The sequence below is a fragment of the Miniopterus natalensis genome, chromosome 1 (assembly GCF_054644295.1).
Source record: "Miniopterus natalensis isolate mMinNat1 chromosome 1, mMinNat1.hap1, whole genome shotgun sequence".
Taxonomy (NCBI): domain Eukaryota; kingdom Metazoa; phylum Chordata; class Mammalia; order Chiroptera; family Miniopteridae; genus Miniopterus; species Miniopterus natalensis.
Genome location: NC_142081.1, coordinates 200,584,886 through 200,601,139, shown reverse-complemented (window position 1 = coordinate 200,601,139; position 16,254 = coordinate 200,584,886). Strand labels below are relative to the sequence as shown.

General features: G+C 49.5%; 1 protein-coding gene and 1 pseudogene across 1 annotated transcript in view; one reads left to right on the top strand and one right to left on the bottom strand.

Annotated features, from left to right (window-relative positions):
• Window positions 1-16,254, top strand: part of FAM193A (family with sequence similarity 193 member A) — a 111,655-nt gene that overhangs the window by 15,591 nt on the left and 79,810 nt on the right. The gene's annotated exons all lie outside the window — the stretch shown is intronic.
• On the bottom strand, window positions 1,979-5,996 carry LOC107524112 (intestinal-type alkaline phosphatase pseudogene; annotated as a pseudogene).

Here is a 16,254-nt window from a genome sequence, read left to right as displayed (position 1 = left end):
CTTCCTGTACATTTAAATTTGGAAATGACATTTTTAATCTGTTTTAAAGCTTCTTGTTGTAACATTTAGCTTTGAACTTTTTATTAAACATACAAAAATGTAAAAACTTCTGATCACTGCGTAAGAACAAGGAGCTCTGATGAGAAAGATGAAAATTGACTAGTTGAATTTCAACAAAAATCCTTGGGCAATTGATTGATGGGATTGAAATTGATCAGCATGCCCTAGTAAGTGCAGAAACGATGTATTGCTTCCTTTCAGCACTGTGTCCTTAAAGGGGAAGGACCCTTTTCTGTAAAGATGGCCAGGAAACCAGCCTTCTGAATAATTGGATTCATGGTTCTCCAAAAACCTGGTTTAACACGAAGCATTTTACCAAGGTTTTAAAAAATAGAAAAGTACATTTAGTTACACTGGTCTCCTTAAATTTTTAAAAAAACTTTGTTTATTGACTTTAGAGAGAACGAGAGAGAGACATGGATTTGTCAGTCCACTTACGCATTCATTGGTTGTTTCTCGGGGGAATCTAACCTGCAACTTTGGTGCATTGAGATGATGCTCTAATCAACTGAGCTACTTGGCCAGGGCCCCATAAATTTTTTTAAATGATTTTTTGTGGTATAAAAAGGTTTTCAATATTGTTAATAAGAAAACAAAAAAGCAAAAATATAGTTTCATTTTTATCTTATTGTATGTTTCCATATTTTGCACAGTTTTTAATTGTATGTAATTTATATTCATCAGCTGCATCTGAGCACCTCTGTGGTACTGGCAAAAGATGCAGGATGACCTCCAAGCCATGCCCTTGCACCATGCTTGACGTACAGTCTGTTTTGTGGGTGCCGGCTGGTTGCGCTCAGGTCTTGCTGATGTGCTGGGTCCCTTTCTCCCTTCTCCCCTTATCCTCTTATCCTGTGTGTGCTCATATCCGGATCTGCTCTCCTCACCTCTGCTCCCACTTCCCCTTCTCCACTCCACACACCTTCCTTCCCATTCTGCCTCCTAAGAGTGCTTCGTCCTTCAAGGCCTAACCTCATGCTGCTGCTCCACCCAGCTTACCCTCCTCTCTCAGTTGCGGCAGCTGCCTCTGGTGGCACTTGTGCACTTACTTCCGAGTTCCTTGTCTTTTACTAGATCCGACGTTTATTGAATGCAGACAGGTTTTTAAGGCATAGTATGTATACCTTGTTCAAAGCCAAGATGTTTTTGTTGACTGAATTAAATGAGATGTAGAATTAAGAATTTCTTTTACATTGTATAACAGTTTGATGTATGTGTCCCTCCCAGATTCGGGGCCAGGCATGGCAGGGAATCTCCTGTTGGCCAATCTATGCCCAGTGCCCACATGGCCTCAGGGTGGGGGCAGGGGCTGCTCTAGGGCTGCCTACTTTGCACCCGTATCTTCCCTGATGTTCCTTGGATCTCTCAGCCTGGGTGAGGTGACCACTTCAGTACTCTAGCAACTGGGGGACAAGCCTCCTCTCTGTTCTGTGCCCCCATCTTCTTTTGTAATGGTACCTCTGGGTGCCTAGGAGAGGCTTTATGTCAAAGGCCCAGGGCATACCTGCCACAGCAGCCTCCTGGGCCAGGAGGTGCTCACAGGACCCGTTGTAGGTTGATAGGAACCTGCCCCTTTCCAGGCCCCCCACATGTGCTGAGTCCTCAGGTCCCCAAGGTGCTAAGAATCTTTCCTGGGTAGCTGAGCTTGGGAGCTTGGAGTCCAGAGCAGCCCGGGAGAACCTTGGGTGGTTCAGAAAGCCACCACCACAGCTTCCAGGGTGCCCCACTGTCCAGCCCCCTTGTTAGGTGGCAGAGGGGAGGAAGCAGGGCTGGGGCCAGCTGAGGCTCACTTATTAGCAGCAGGAAAAGGTCAAGCCATGGGGGTCTGGGGCTGGAGGCTTGGGGTAGGAGTGCAGGGGACCCAGTATTGGGGTAGAGCCCCTTAGCGGGGTAAGGTGCTGGGGTTGGGGGTTTGCCGTCAGGGCGTGGTGGTCCCCAGCAGCAGCAGCCATAGTGCCCCAGTCACCAGAGCTAGCAATGGGCCTGTAGACAGCCTGGGTACACGGCATCAGTGAGGCCAGCCAGGGGCGTCAGGCCGTACAGGGTGTAGGGCTCCAGACAGGTGGCGAAGGTCATGGCCTGCGCCATGAAGTTCTTCTCCTGCACACTGTGCACCAGGTGCACCTACGGCCGCACGGGAACACTGCCATGTCCTTACTGCCATGAGTCTTGGATGACAGGGGCATGGCCGCCTGCTGTTAGTACTTGGGGTCCCCACTCTGGCTGTTGCTGATGTTGGACCGGGAGACCCTGCTGATTGCAAAGCCTTTACCATTGCCGTAAAGGATGGAGGTGTAGACCTTGCCATCTGAGGTCCTCTCTGGAGCCAGCCTGAAAATGGAGCTGCCACGCAGTGGGTAGCCACCAAAAATTAAGACATGAGAGTGGTCAGTAGTGACAAGGGTCAGCATGGCCTTCTCGTTTGTGAGCCGGCTGGCCCTCTCAGTGGCATCTTCAAAACTGACAGTCCTGGTCAGCGCCAGATAAGCTCTGCTCTCATGATGACTGTGGTTGATGTGGCCCTTCCACAAAGAGGTAGAAGCCTCAGGGTTCCTGCCCAGCAGGCACAAGGCCGCTTTTGTCAATCTCCATTAGGATTAGGTCCTGTTTGGGGTCTCAGTGAACCTCATAATTTATGTCCCCCAGCTCAGAGAGGACCATGAGGTGTGTGACAAAGAGGTCCTAGGATGCCTAAATGAGTGCTGTGTGGTTCCACACATACCTGGCACCCTGGTGCTTGGCCTGACACTTCTGACCCAGGTTCTGCCTTTCCATTCTGACTCCACTCTCTCTGGCATCACCAGGGAACTCAGGGTCTGGGGTCCCCTTGGGAAAAATGTACTTGCGGCTCCCACCCAGGATCACATCAGTGTCCATGTTGGAGATGAGCTGCATGGTGATGTCCTGGTAGCCCTCCTTCAGTGCCCAGGCAGGCATGTTGGCACCCGAGTACCAGTTTTGGTTCACTGTGTGCATGTAGGTGTCAGATAGCGAGGCATGCTGCACCCTCGTCGTGGCCACCCCCACCCCCCCACACTGACTTCCTGCTCTCTCTGCCCTGTTCATTACAGAGGTAACCTCATTGCCATGTGTGGTGTTGCACTGGTTAAACCAAGCTGCCACACTCACACCAGTGGTCTGGTGGCTGGTCTTGACCCCACACAGGTAGGCCATGGCCGCCTGCACATTCTGGCACATATTTGTTCATGTTGTGTGTCTTGGCCAGAGCCATGTATGGGAACTGGGCCCATGGCCAGGGATGTCTCAGGTCCCAGCTTGCCATTCATCGGCCCTTTTAGGATCCAAGCTGCTGCCACCATGGGCACACCCATCCCAAGAAGATGAGGTTCTTGGCAGCCATCTGGGTGGGCTGGAGCTTTTTGGCGGTGTCTAGGACCTGGGCTGTCTGGTAGTTCCAGAGGGCTGGGTCTTCCTCCTCAAGCTGGGATGATGCCGAGCAACAGCTGTAGCCTCAGGCCCAGCAGCAGCAGTACCCAGGCTCCCTGTATGCCTGTGGGGTGGTGGGAAGGTGGCTGAGCTGGGACCCTGGTGAGGCTGGAACGTGGGCAAGGTTGAGACACCAGAGTACTGAAGAATTTTTTAAAGTCTGAAAATTTCAGTATCACATTTGAAGTGTAAAATTGTCTACCTTGTGAAGTTAGAGTGGAGCCAGTTCAGCCCAGATGTTCAAACATGCTAAACTATAAGCTATAGTGAAACATCCTAGGCAGCAAGGCGGGTGGTCACTATTCCCAGGTGTAGTGATCACAGTGAGCAAGGACTTGAGCCATCACTGTGAAAGAGGAGGGGTGGTGATTTGGAGAATTAGAACTTAGATCTTAGGAGGTAATTGCCCGAGTTATGCTAGTGTGCAAAGTCGATTCCAGGTTTGCAGTCGAGAAGGGTCTGTCAGGTTGCTGTCTTCCTGTTGCTGCGGCACAGAAACTCATGACTGGCAGGGCCAAGTCTTCAGGTCATTCTAGAAACTAAACACAAGTGGTTTCAGCCTGTCCTAGTTATCTGTTGAAGCACTCGTGGGCTTACTCCTCCAGACTCTGGTGATGAGCCAGTTAGCTGATCAGAAACGCGGGTGCGGGCTTGAGAAACCGTAATGGATCCTGTTACTGACAGTGGTGGAATAAAGCTTTCTAAAAATTGGATTTTATTTATCAGTAATTCAGAAGCAGTCTACGTATTCAGTCATAGTTTAACATAACTGTGCAGGTGTGGCTTAGTGCTATTTGTCAGTTTTTATACCAAGAATCCTGGTGTTGAATATCCAGAATTATTCTTGAGAGATGAGGGGAGGAGTTAGTCTGGGCACACCTGAGATCTGGCTTCGCTGAGTTGCTGTTCATTCACCATATACTTAGAGCACCTATTATGTGTCTGGCATGGTTCTTGGCACTGAGGATACATCAATGAATAAAGCTGGAAGAGACTGGAAGTTAGGTGGGGCAATGGGGTGGTGAGGGATGAAGTCAGGGGTGTGGGTGTGGTGCCACAGTGTTAGTGGGAGGCTGGGAGACCTTCCTGAGGAGGTGACACTGAGCAGAGGCCAGAGGCAGTGAGGGAGCAAAGCAGACATCTAGGTAAGAATGTTCTACACCAAAGGGATAGCAGGTGCCAAGGCCTGTGACTCTGTTTTTATTTTAGAAAATTTCAATAAAATAATAGGAGACCCAAATATTACATAGAGTATTACCTAGAATCTGGTCAGAGTCACAACTTTGTAGGTGGTCCTGGGATTCATACGTTCATCTCAAAATGTTAGGACTGGCATGTTGTCATGTGAGCATAATCTGACTTCATCCCATTCAGAAGCTCTTGAAGGGGAGCCCTCTTCCCAGCCCAGATTCTGGATGATTGACGCACCCTGGAGGTTTTTCCACCTAAGGTTTAAGTAACAGAAATAGAGCATGACTTCTGACGTCTGTTGACTGTTTTCTGAAATTGTGGCAGCACGAGGTAGCCCAGCAGTTCTTCAGGATCAGTGGTTCTGGATGGTTGGGCAGCAGTGACTGTGGAGTCCTGGTCTCCATCTGCTCAGTCTGGGGGCCAGTGTGAACCTCCGCTGCCTCGGACAAGGCACCTCACTCTCACTTCGCCCTGCAGGGCTGAGCGCAGTGCTCGGCTCTCCTGCCTGTGAGGAAGCAGGGCATCATGTGAGCCATCGCGGGTTTGCCAGCTTGGGTTTTTCCAGCTCTTTAAGTTGGGAGTCACTCTGAGCTGAAGGAACAGCTCTTTGAGACGAGCCTCCTTCAAGAGCTTTGATGACATGCTCAGAAGCATCAACATGAGCCAGACCTCCATTTCCCCTCTATACATTTTACACTTTCCTGTATATGCCATGGACTGGGGAAGGAGAAAAACACTCCTGGTCACCTCATCTGTTATTCTTCGCTTCAGTATCTGTCACAGCAGTAAAGGGTCCTCCAGCCCGCTCTCGTGACTGGAATAATTGACTTTCCCTCCCCTTCATGGCTGAAGTCCCATGGCGACATCTAGATGAGGGCTGTGTGCATTTAGAATGTGTGCAGGACGTGGGGAGCGCCTTCCTAGAGGAGGCTTGGCTGGGGGTGCCCGTCTAGTGGTCTGCCCTCATTCCTGGCCTGGGAGCTTTTGTGCCGCCCGTTAGGAGGGTGCATGTGTCCAGCTCCCTGTCAGGTGGGCCGCATTTGGTTATGTTTCCTAGGTGGAAGTGAGAGCTCTAAGCACTGACCACATCAGTGCCTCCTCTTCTCTTTTCCCTCCAGGTCTCTGTTTTTTGGGTTGAGTTAAGGGTCATTCTACTTTAAGAGACAGAAGGCCGCTCAGTTTAATTGCCGAGACGTGCCCGGCTCAGGCAGCTCCGGCTCCCTCCAGCTCTGCCTCTCTTGGCTGTGGCAGCTTCCCTGAGCCTCTCTTCCGGCTGGCCCACCTTACCCATAGGTCATGGTCTTTGTGGTTGGGCTTGCCTCGGCCCCAGCTCTTCCTCCCGGCAGCCTCAAATGATTACGGACTGACTTTGCTTTGTATTTTGGTTCCCATTTCTCAGAAGTGGACCCAACCGCGTTTTTATGCTGGACCTTGTCATGTAGTGGCCATGTTGTGACAGGCTGCCTGTCTGCCCTGTGGGCTGATGGTTCCTCTGAGGCATGAAGAAGAAAGAGGGCAGGCCTGGGGTGCAAGGCTGGGGCTGGGGCACTCCTGACGAGAGCCCCGTGCAGACAAGTTTAGAGACACACACTGGTCAGGACGTGCACTTCTCTTTGGTGCTGTGTGGAAAATGAGTGCGTGTAATAGGCTGTGTGGCTTCTGAGGGAGAAACCTGCTCTTCCTTAGAGATGTCTTGGTAGAGGGTTTTGAGGGGTATGAGTAGAGTGAGATCTAGACGGGAACTTGTCATTTACCATTCTAAATCTCAGTCAGGACGTCGAAACAGATTGTAGACTTGAGTTTCAGCTAAAAGTTAAGCCCAAAGTAACATTTCAAGCTTTTTTCCTAATATCCTTTCCCCTAAATGAAGTCCTATTTGGCACCTGATGGAAACCAGATCGTCCAACAATGTGGCCTCATAGCACCAACAGGACGGGGACCTGGGCATTTTCCAGCCTTGCCAGGAATTCAGTGTGTGGCCTGGAGAGAGTCTCTTATGGTCTGATTTGTAAAATGACAGGTTAAATGAGATTAAAGATTGCAGGCTGGGCCTAGCGGCTGCCTGTGGCTTAGAGCTCTCAGTAGGCTGGGAGGGGGGAAACTATGTGCCGGGCCCAGCCTGGTGTGTGGGCCTCGAGCCTGGAGGAGGAGTGGAGGGAAGTGCTGGCTGGCCCTCAGCACTTGTTGATAGTGAGGACTTTGAAGGTTAGGGCAGACCCTCTGGCCTCAGTGAGGAGGAGAGCTGGCAGAGTGGCAGTGGTAGAGGTGATGGTGGCAGGGAGAGAGGGCACACATCTGACTACGTGGAGCCTGAGAAGGACGGAATTCAGTTCTTAGGAGCCAGCTTCAGACGTGGTTTTCTCTGCCATAGGGGACAGTTCAGAGGGCTTGCTCTAGGGGACAGGTCTTGCCTTTGGGGTTGCACTTGTTTAGGACCAAGTACTTAGTATTCACAGCATGTCCAGCACCAGGTAAGCCCAGTCTCCTCCCTTCTCCGTTTCACTTTATGTTCACCCTCTCCCCTCCCGAATGCCCTCCTCTGGTAGGCTTGCGTAGTTGGATGTGTATGGATCTGTGCTTTTTTAAAGCCCTTGTATGTATTTGTGTGTTTATTGCTAAATGGTCTGGGGCACAGGCCCTTCTTACTTATTCACGCAGCTCCATGGGAGCTGTCGCCCTGCTTATGTCATGCTTTCCCGTCGTCCCACGGTATCTGCTGAGTGCCTTGCCTGTCAGGCTCCATCTTGGACAGATATGAAAGGACTCATCTGTCACTGTGACAGCGCTGGCTTTTATCACGTTGAGATGGAAACATGGGAGGATTTGGAGCAGAAGAGCGATAGGCTGCGGCTTAGGTTCTAAAAAACTTACTCCAGATGCTTCATGGGCGGAAGGGTTAGAGGGTGAAGCAGGAGGACCAGTTGGAGGCCTCGTGTCAGGTGTGGGGCAGGTATTTGATGGGGTCTGTGGTTTGCCCCCTTGGTTCCTGAATGGGATGTAGAGAGTGGGGCGGGGTGTCTTATCAGGAGCAGGGATCTTCTCCACCTGGGGCAGGCAGGGTGCTGTCTGCAGGGACAATGCCAGGCACTCCGGTTTACTGCCGCCATGGGAGGCCGCAGCATGTCAGTTTGGCTTTGGACATGGTGAGCTTGAAGTGCCTTAAGACATCTTGGGGAGGTATGGGTTAGGCAGTTGTGCCACAAACTTTGAGCCCCAAACCAACTTGTGGAAGCTATGTGTTATCAGTGGTGGTGGACTAGGTTGGTGGATAGCATAGTAAGAAAAGCCAAGAACGGGGCCTTGAGGTTCTCTTAACATTCAGAAGCTGTAACCTCCTTTATAGTACTAATACATCTAGACCGCCTTAAATAAGTTTGGAGCAGAGAAGTTTTAAGTAAATATTACATGCTTAGCATTTTTATTACATAATCATTTTGCATTAATTATAAAACATTAAAATCAGAATTAACATTAATTCATCAGTTAATTCTGGTCACCAAAGAGTTATTTGGGGAGGTAATAGGCCTTAACCCCCCCCCGCCCCGTACATGTATTGCTCCCTGGGTTAGAAACAGCTCTGACCTACCCATCGAGGGACGGGACGGGAGTGAGCAAGGACAGCGCATATTCATGGGGACAGAACCACAGCAGGTGAACTTGGAGCAAGCTTCATGGTGAGTGTGCCCAGGGATAGTTCCCCGAGTGAGAAAATTCAGTGATGCCCAAGAAACGAGTAGAATCTGGTCAGTGGGGGTGTGACTAAAGGTGTGGTGACCAGGGCCAGAACCCACCACAGATATCACATGTCAGGAGCTTGCACTTCTAGAAGAAATAGCTTAAAGAATGCAAATATATTTATTGTGCAAGTTATTGAGGTTTTTTGACGTGTTGGGTACATGCTAGATACTGGGATCGTGACATTGGAAGAACACCCATAAATCCTGTTGTGTGTTGCTTGGCATGGTCAGGTTGTAAGGGAGGTCAGGAGGAGTGGTTGCTGCTCTCCAGAGATTTACGTTTTAGAAGAGTTGGACAGCAGTGAAAGATATGTAGCAGCAGCCCAGGACTTAAACAGCAGAAAGGACAGAAACTTGTTTATATAGGTTTTTGGCATTAATTTACAGTGTAAGCAATAATTGTTGAATGGCTCTGCCAAAACCAATTATTAATATTCATGAACATTAGTTGGCAATTATAGAGCACTTACTCTATGTCAGGCACCGTCGTGACTATTTATGTGAGTATGTCACCCTGTGTCTGGCACCGTGGTAACCATTTACGTGAGCATGTTACCCTAGTGTGGGGCTGGGAGAGGGTGCAGGAAGCATTAACCTAGAGGCTGGGGCACAGGTCCAGGCTTGTTGGGGCACCTGGTTATGTTACTGCTCCCTGAGTTCAAAACTGCAGAAAGCACATAATAATGCCAAACCACTGGAGAAGCTGTGCCCTGCAGTTGCCTAGCCAGGGACAGTCCAGAGCGGCGTTGGTGGAAGTTCATGGCATGGATGAGCCCGTTAAGTGGTGGGGAAAGAGGCTGAGAGATGTACCCAAGGCAGGGCAGGGAGGGCATCTTGTCCACCCATTGTTGGGTGCTGCTTCTGCAGCAGATGTCACTGTTGAGCGTTTACGTAGGACACAGGTATCCTTGCACTTCATGCCATCCTCAGACGCCTTCTCTAGATCTCTCTGCCACCAGCTACCCCTGACCCCTCTTTCCAAATTTCTGACCAGCCAGCCAGACATGAACTATTGTCAGTGAATTGGTAGCTTTGCATCTGTGGCCGTTTCCTTCCTGACAAAGGTACAACCAAAGGTACTTCTCAGACTTCTGCTCCCTGGTTGGACTTCCCTTCCCCATGGGGCCTCAGGACCATCTCTGAGTGCAGTGTCCGCTGCAGCCACCTGCTGCTGACTAGTGCCAGCACATCTGTAAGCAGACTCAGAGGTTTCTTCCTTAGCGTTTGGTCTTAGGAGTTCCCCAGGAGGCACGGGTTGCTTTGAAGGAGTGGCAGTGCAGCAGCTTAACTGTGCAGTATACATGTGATTTCAGCATCTTCTTGCACAAGGTACCCTGGGGGGCAGCTCAGGTGGCTTCTGTGTCAGGCAGGCAGCCTTTTCCTATCTGAGGCTGTCACTCTGAGAACCACTGGGAGGGATGGATGATAAGCCCACAAAGGCTGGAGAGTCTTCTGCTTGTTCATTCAGTGGCCATTGCGTGCCTCTGAGTGACGTTATGGAAGGTGTTAGGAGGAATGTGATCGGGACTGTGTCCCTGGTCTCAAAGAGTTTGCAGCCAGTTCATTAGGAGAGAGAGACCAGTATGTATACCTGGTGAGAAAGCTCTGTGAGAAATGCTGTGGGAGCAGGGGGAGGAGTCACTGATTGCTAAAACCGGCACAGAACTGGAGAGAGTGAGTCAGGTTTGAAAGGGAAGATGGTGCATGAACCTGTGGGCAGATGAGGGCATTTCCCAGATGGATAACGAGAGGATGAAGCCTTCCTAGACCCTCTCAGGCAAGTTTTGCTGGCAGAGAGGCAGTTAGTCGTAGTGTTTGAATACTCATCCTGGATTCAGGGCACCCGTATTTGAATCCTGGCTCTGTGATGTTAGGTGAGTTTACTTAATGGTTCTCTTCCTTAGCTTTTACAACTTAAAAACGAGGTGCTAGTGCCTACCTTCAGAGTCACTGGGGAAAATAGGTGTCTAGCATTTAGCACCACGCCCAGCACTTAGCTCTTAGCTTTGTAGCCCCAGTCACCTCTCTTTGTGTAGCAACATGCACATATTTTTGTATTAATACTCTTTCATCCTTTTGAGACAGTCTGCTCCCAGGCCATTTCCCCAAGAGCCAGAGCATACATTTGGTCAGATGGCATTCATTTCACTAGGGCAGATGGCGACTTCTCCCTCAAGGAGCAGACGTCTGTGATCCTGTCTCTCTCTTCACTAATTTGAATGTGAACTAACCGTGTGCCAGATAGGGTCCCTGAGCACCTGACAGGTATGACACGTGCTCCTCATAGCAGGCCTGCACAGCTGGTATTTTTAGGTGAGGAAGCTGAGGCTTGGAGGGGGTAAGCAGGACCCATGTTGCCATGCTGTAAGTGAAACTGGGCAGTCTGCCTCCCAGCAGACAGCATACATAAGTATGTTTTAAAAAGTAAACATTGAGCCCGGCCTGGCGTGGCTCAGCAGTTGAGCATCGACCTGGGATCCAGACGATCAGGGTTTGGTTCCCAGTCAGGGCACATGCCCGGGTTGTGGGCTCGATCAATGACTCTCTTATCATTGATGTTTCTATCTCTCCCTCTCCCTTTCTTTTCCTCTCTTTGAAATCAATAAAGATATATTTTAAAAAAATAAAATAAGCACTGAACATTTACCAGAAAACATCATATTTTGGACCTTAAAAATGTGTTGATGAATTTGGAAGAATTAAAATTATACAAAATATCTTTTCTTTCTTTTTCCTAAAAGTTTTAAAAAATTTATTGATTGAGAGACATCGATTTATTGTTTCACTTGTACACTCGTAGATTGCTTCTTGTATATGCCCTGACTGGAGATTCAACATGGAACCTTGTGTATCAGTATGACGCTCTAACCAAGTGAGCTACCTGCCCAGGGCCTAAAGTATCTTTTCTGACTACAATGGAATTATTTTAGAAATCAGTAACAGAAAGATACTTAGAAAATGACAAATATTAGGAAACTAAACCATACTTTTAACAGCCTATGAGTCAAAGAAGAAATCAAGAGGGAAATAAAAATTTTTGAACTGAATGAGAATGAAAACACAGCATGTCAAAATTTGTAAAATGCAGCCAAAGCAGTACTTATAAGGAAATTTATAGCACCAACCACCTCTTTATGCAAGGGAAAGGGCTCGATGACCTCTGCTTCCATCTTAAGAAAGAGCCAATTATACTTAACCAAACAAAGGAAATAACATAAAAGCCAACTTAATGAAAAACAATTTTAAATATGGAAAAGCAATGAAACCAAAAGTTAATTCTTTTAAGATTAATAAAATTGATAAACCTGAGTCAGGCCAAAGATTTGAATAGATGTTGTGTAAGCCTGTGAAAGGATATTTAACATGATTATCAGGGAAACCCACAGTGAGACAGTTACCATGCAGTCATTACAGTGGCTACAGTTAGAACAGTTCACTTCATTGATGAGAGGAAGTCATCACTGGGACTCTCCAACAGTGCTCTTTGGGAGAACTTTGGAAATTTCTTAGAAGATAGACATGTACGCCCTGGACAGATGGCTCAGCTGGTTGGAGCGTTGTCCAGTTCACTGGGGGTTGCAGGTTCAGCCCCCAGTCAGGGCACAAAGGAGAACCAACCAGTGAATGTGTAAGTAAGTGGAAGGACAGATCGGTGTCTCCCTCTCTGCACATATCCTGGGTAAGGATAAAGCTAAAAGTAATTAGAAAAAGACACACACCTACCGCACACCAGGAGTTGCGCGCGGGTTTCCACAGCAGCTGCTCTTTTTAATCCTCTCCTGAGCATGTTGTTACTGGTTTTACAGAGAGAGGAAGGGGAGATGAGAGAGACAGTGATCAGTCGCCTCCTGTATGTGCCTCGACCAGGGGTCGAACCCGCAACCTAAGTATGTGCCCTGACTGGGAATTGAACCAGCATTCTTTTTGGCATGTGGGACGATGTTCCAGCCAGCTGAGCCACACCAGCCAGGGCAGCAGCTGTTCTTGGTCATAGCCCCAGACTGGGAACAACCAGAATGTCCCCCGGTGGGAGAATGTGTAAACAAGTTGTGGCCTACCCACACAGCTCAGTCCCACTCGGTAGTGGAGGGGAGCACGTTTCTGGTTCACACGTACGTGGGGGCCAGCTCCAGATAGTGATGCCCTGTGAAAGAAGCCGGGCAGAGAGTATGTTGTGTGATACCATTTATACAGAGTTCTAGGAATTGCAGATTAATCTTTAGAGACAGATGTCAGTCCAGTGGTCTCCTGTGGCTGGTGTCGGGTTGGAGAAGAGAGCGAGGAGAAATGGGGTACAAAGGGGCACAAGCAAATGGAGTGGGTAATGGTAGTGTTTATTATCTTGATTATGGTGATGGTTTCACAGGTGTATGCATGTCAGAATTATTCAAATTGCATACTGCAGATATTTTCAGCTTGTTGTACCTCAGTTCTATTTCAGTACAGCTGTAAAATGTTTTTAAAAGGATCATTGGGCCCTGGCGGCTTTGCCTCAGTGGTTAGAGCATCAGCCCACAGACTGGAGGGTCTGGGTTCGATTCCGATCAAGGGCACGTACCTCTGTTGCAGGCTCGATCCCCAGCCCAGGTTGGAGTGTGTGTGTGGGAGGCAGCCAGTTGATGCGTGTCTCTCACATCAATGTTTTTGTCTTTCCCCCCCTTCCACTCTCTCTGAAAAGCAATGGAGAAAATATCCTCGGGTGAGGATTAAAAAAATAAAAGTAAAAATAAAATAAAGGGATCATTGGAATTTATATTTGTGCCTCACATTTAATCACAGGAGAGTAACCACCTGGCGGGGCACTGGAGTTTGGATAACTTGGTTATAGTCAGGTGTTACGTGCGCGTGTGTGTTTTGTAGTAACCTGTCACTTGCTTTGTCTGAAAAAGGAGTGGAGAGTAGAGTTGCAGCTCCTTGGGAGAACTATCTTCGTACTGAGCATGTGGGTCAAGCGTCCAGAAGTTGTGACTTTCGTTCAGGACATTGTCTACCGTCTCTCCATGGGTAATAACGGCAGCTCCAGGCTTTCCTACCCACACATGCTGGGGATCCCAAATTGTATATCCAGGTGCATCCTTTCCCCGACTGTCTCATTCACAAACAGCCCACACACTTGGGTGTTTAACACCCACTTCATACGTGCAGTTCCCAGAGCAAACCCTTGGCTCTTTCCCTGTCCCAGCCTTTCCCACTGTGTCCCGGATCTCTCTTGTTGGCATGCCCAGTGCCCGGTGGCTGGGCTTGTCCTCATCACATCCCCAGGTCTATTGGCAAGTCCTGTGGTTCTGCCTTGGACACCCCTGAGTCTGACCACTCTGCTCCTTTGTGCCTCCCGCCTGTGCCTGGAACTACCTGGAGCAGCCTTACGTCCATTGTTACCTCCCCAGAGTTCATTTTTCACACAGTGAAGTTTATTTTTAAGATGAAAGTTGGGCCATGCCATCCCCTTCTAAGAAACCTCCAGCCTCAGCCTTCGTCCTGCCCCTTGGCCTGCCCACCTTTGCACGCACTGCTCCTCAGCTCCCAGTGCTCTCACAGATCTTCCCACGGCTGCTTTTTGTTTTTTAGAACTTAGCTTTACTCTCATTAGAACCATGCCCTCCTGTGGTCCCACTCTATACCCTTGGCAACTGTGTTTTCTTCCCGGAGGAGACTGACTGCCCATGGACCTGAGGCGGCCACATCTGTGTTTGTGTGTCTGCTGTCCCTCGGGAACCAGCGGGGCCTCCCTGTTACTCATCAGGTCATCCTGCTGTCAGACTCTCAGGATGCCTGGCGTCTAGGGGATTTCAGGTGTCTGTGGGAGAGGTCTCATCTTGGAGCCGTTCCACACACAGTCCACACTCTGTGGAGTTGTCTTTGCCTGTCCTCTTCCTCACCCTGGACATCTGGCTCCTTAGCGGTCTTGTCAGCTCTGCTGTCACAGCGACCTCATGGCCACCTCCTAAGGCACAGGTGGCTTTTCCCATTTCCTTGCCCCATCTCATCTCTTCTCTGCACACAGCCTGTCACCCTGTTAGAGCAGGAGACCAGGCCACTCCTTGCTCACTCCCTCCCCCTTCCTCTGGCCTCCTGCCCCAGGGCCTTTGTGCCTGCCCTCTGAATGCCCCTCCTGCACGTATGTTTGGCTTCCACCAGCTCACACTTCAGGTGTGTTCAGGTGTCTCCTGGAGGCCCTCATTGGCCACCCTAAAGGGCACCAGCCCCAGGCATTCCTTTCTGCTCTTTTTCTCCTTCTCAGTTACCACTGTCTGGTGTTCTGTAGTTTTTACTTACCTGTCCTATTTATTGTCTTTGTCTTTGCAAGCATATTAGCCTCCAGGCCTGGGATCTTTGTTTTATTCACAACTGTGTCCCCAGTGCCTGGACCAGTGCCTTGGCACATGGTGGGCTCCCAGGAAATACTGGATGGACGGACAGGTGCATGGTTACTGAACTGGATGCTTTCAACCACTGTAGGGTCTTAGGATTTCTGGCTTGGGGGCTTTTGTAACTTTGGAACCCAGCATCTTCTTCACTGGGTAAAAATGGTGGCCCAGAATGGTATGAAGGCCGTGGCTGTTCCGTTGGTAGTGGGACTATTTTCCAGGACTAGTGGCAAGAGATGGCTTTACCTAGGGTTAAGTCAGCATGGTGTTTGAAATTGTTATAATTTAGGCTTCTCAGATCTGTTGGGACAGAGAACAGCAGCGACTCCATGGTGTTCCATGGTTTGAGGAGCATTCTGGAGCTTTCTAGAATACCACTGGTAGATAGTGCTCAGTTCCCTCCCTCACACCCCAGACATTCACATGGCTGCTGAGCTGGGTTTGGTTCAGTCCTTGGAACCCTGTGGATGTGACAGGTGTAAGCAGTTTTGATCATTAGTTTATGAAAGCAGGTGAGAGCCCCATGCCAGTCCTCCTTGGTCCAAGTGCTGCTGTCATTTGTTCATTTATTCTCTCAGCCTTGTTTAAGCACCTGATCCCCTCAGGCCACTCTGGGCTTTGGAGTAGAGCCTGGCGCACCTGTGATCCAGTTAACAAGCACAGCACACCCAGTTAACAACGGCGTGTGTGAGCTTTGGTGCAGGAGGACAGGAAGGAGCCTCAGGCTGAGGGAGGCCTGAGTGGGCATTGGAAGGGGCCTGTGGGGGGAACTGGAGATGTGAAATACCCTAAAGTTCCAGCCAGAGGAGCCCTGGCCCGCGTCCCACCTGATTCATACTGTGGCAGGGGCACTGTGGAGGACCCTGGGGGGTTTCTGTCGCCTCGATCCTGGGATCCTGCGCGTGCTGTGGCTCGGACTCTTGGCAGAGCTTGCCTGCCTCTGGAAGGCTATACCTGGCTTCCCTGCTCACTTGTTGCCCAGGTGTGCCTCTCTCAAACCTCTCTTCAGGATTTACAGGATGGTTCCTCTAAGGTGTAGATGATTCACGTTAGGCTCATGCTGATTTGGGTAAAAATCTTGGCGCTTGCTTGTTGACCTTGTGACATTAGGCCTGTTTTTTATTTATGTATTTTATTGTTGACACTATTACAGATGTGCCCCATTCCCCCTCCCCACTTTGCCCACCTCCACCTTGCCCCCGCCTCCCTTACATTGGGCCTGTTTTTAACCTGGGAGCCTGTTTGTGTGTTTTAAAGGCTAATTTTACTTTTTTGTTAGGGTGGTTGATATTCTCTTGGAGGGTAATAGTGTTGCTTCTTCCTCCTACCTCAGAGGTGTCCACCCCACCCTCACCCTATAGTTTAAGACCTGTTTGAAAAAGTGGACATTGAAATTGAGTAGCTGGAGAGGAATTCAGCACAGTTGCCGTCAAGCTGGAAGGGAGGCTGGG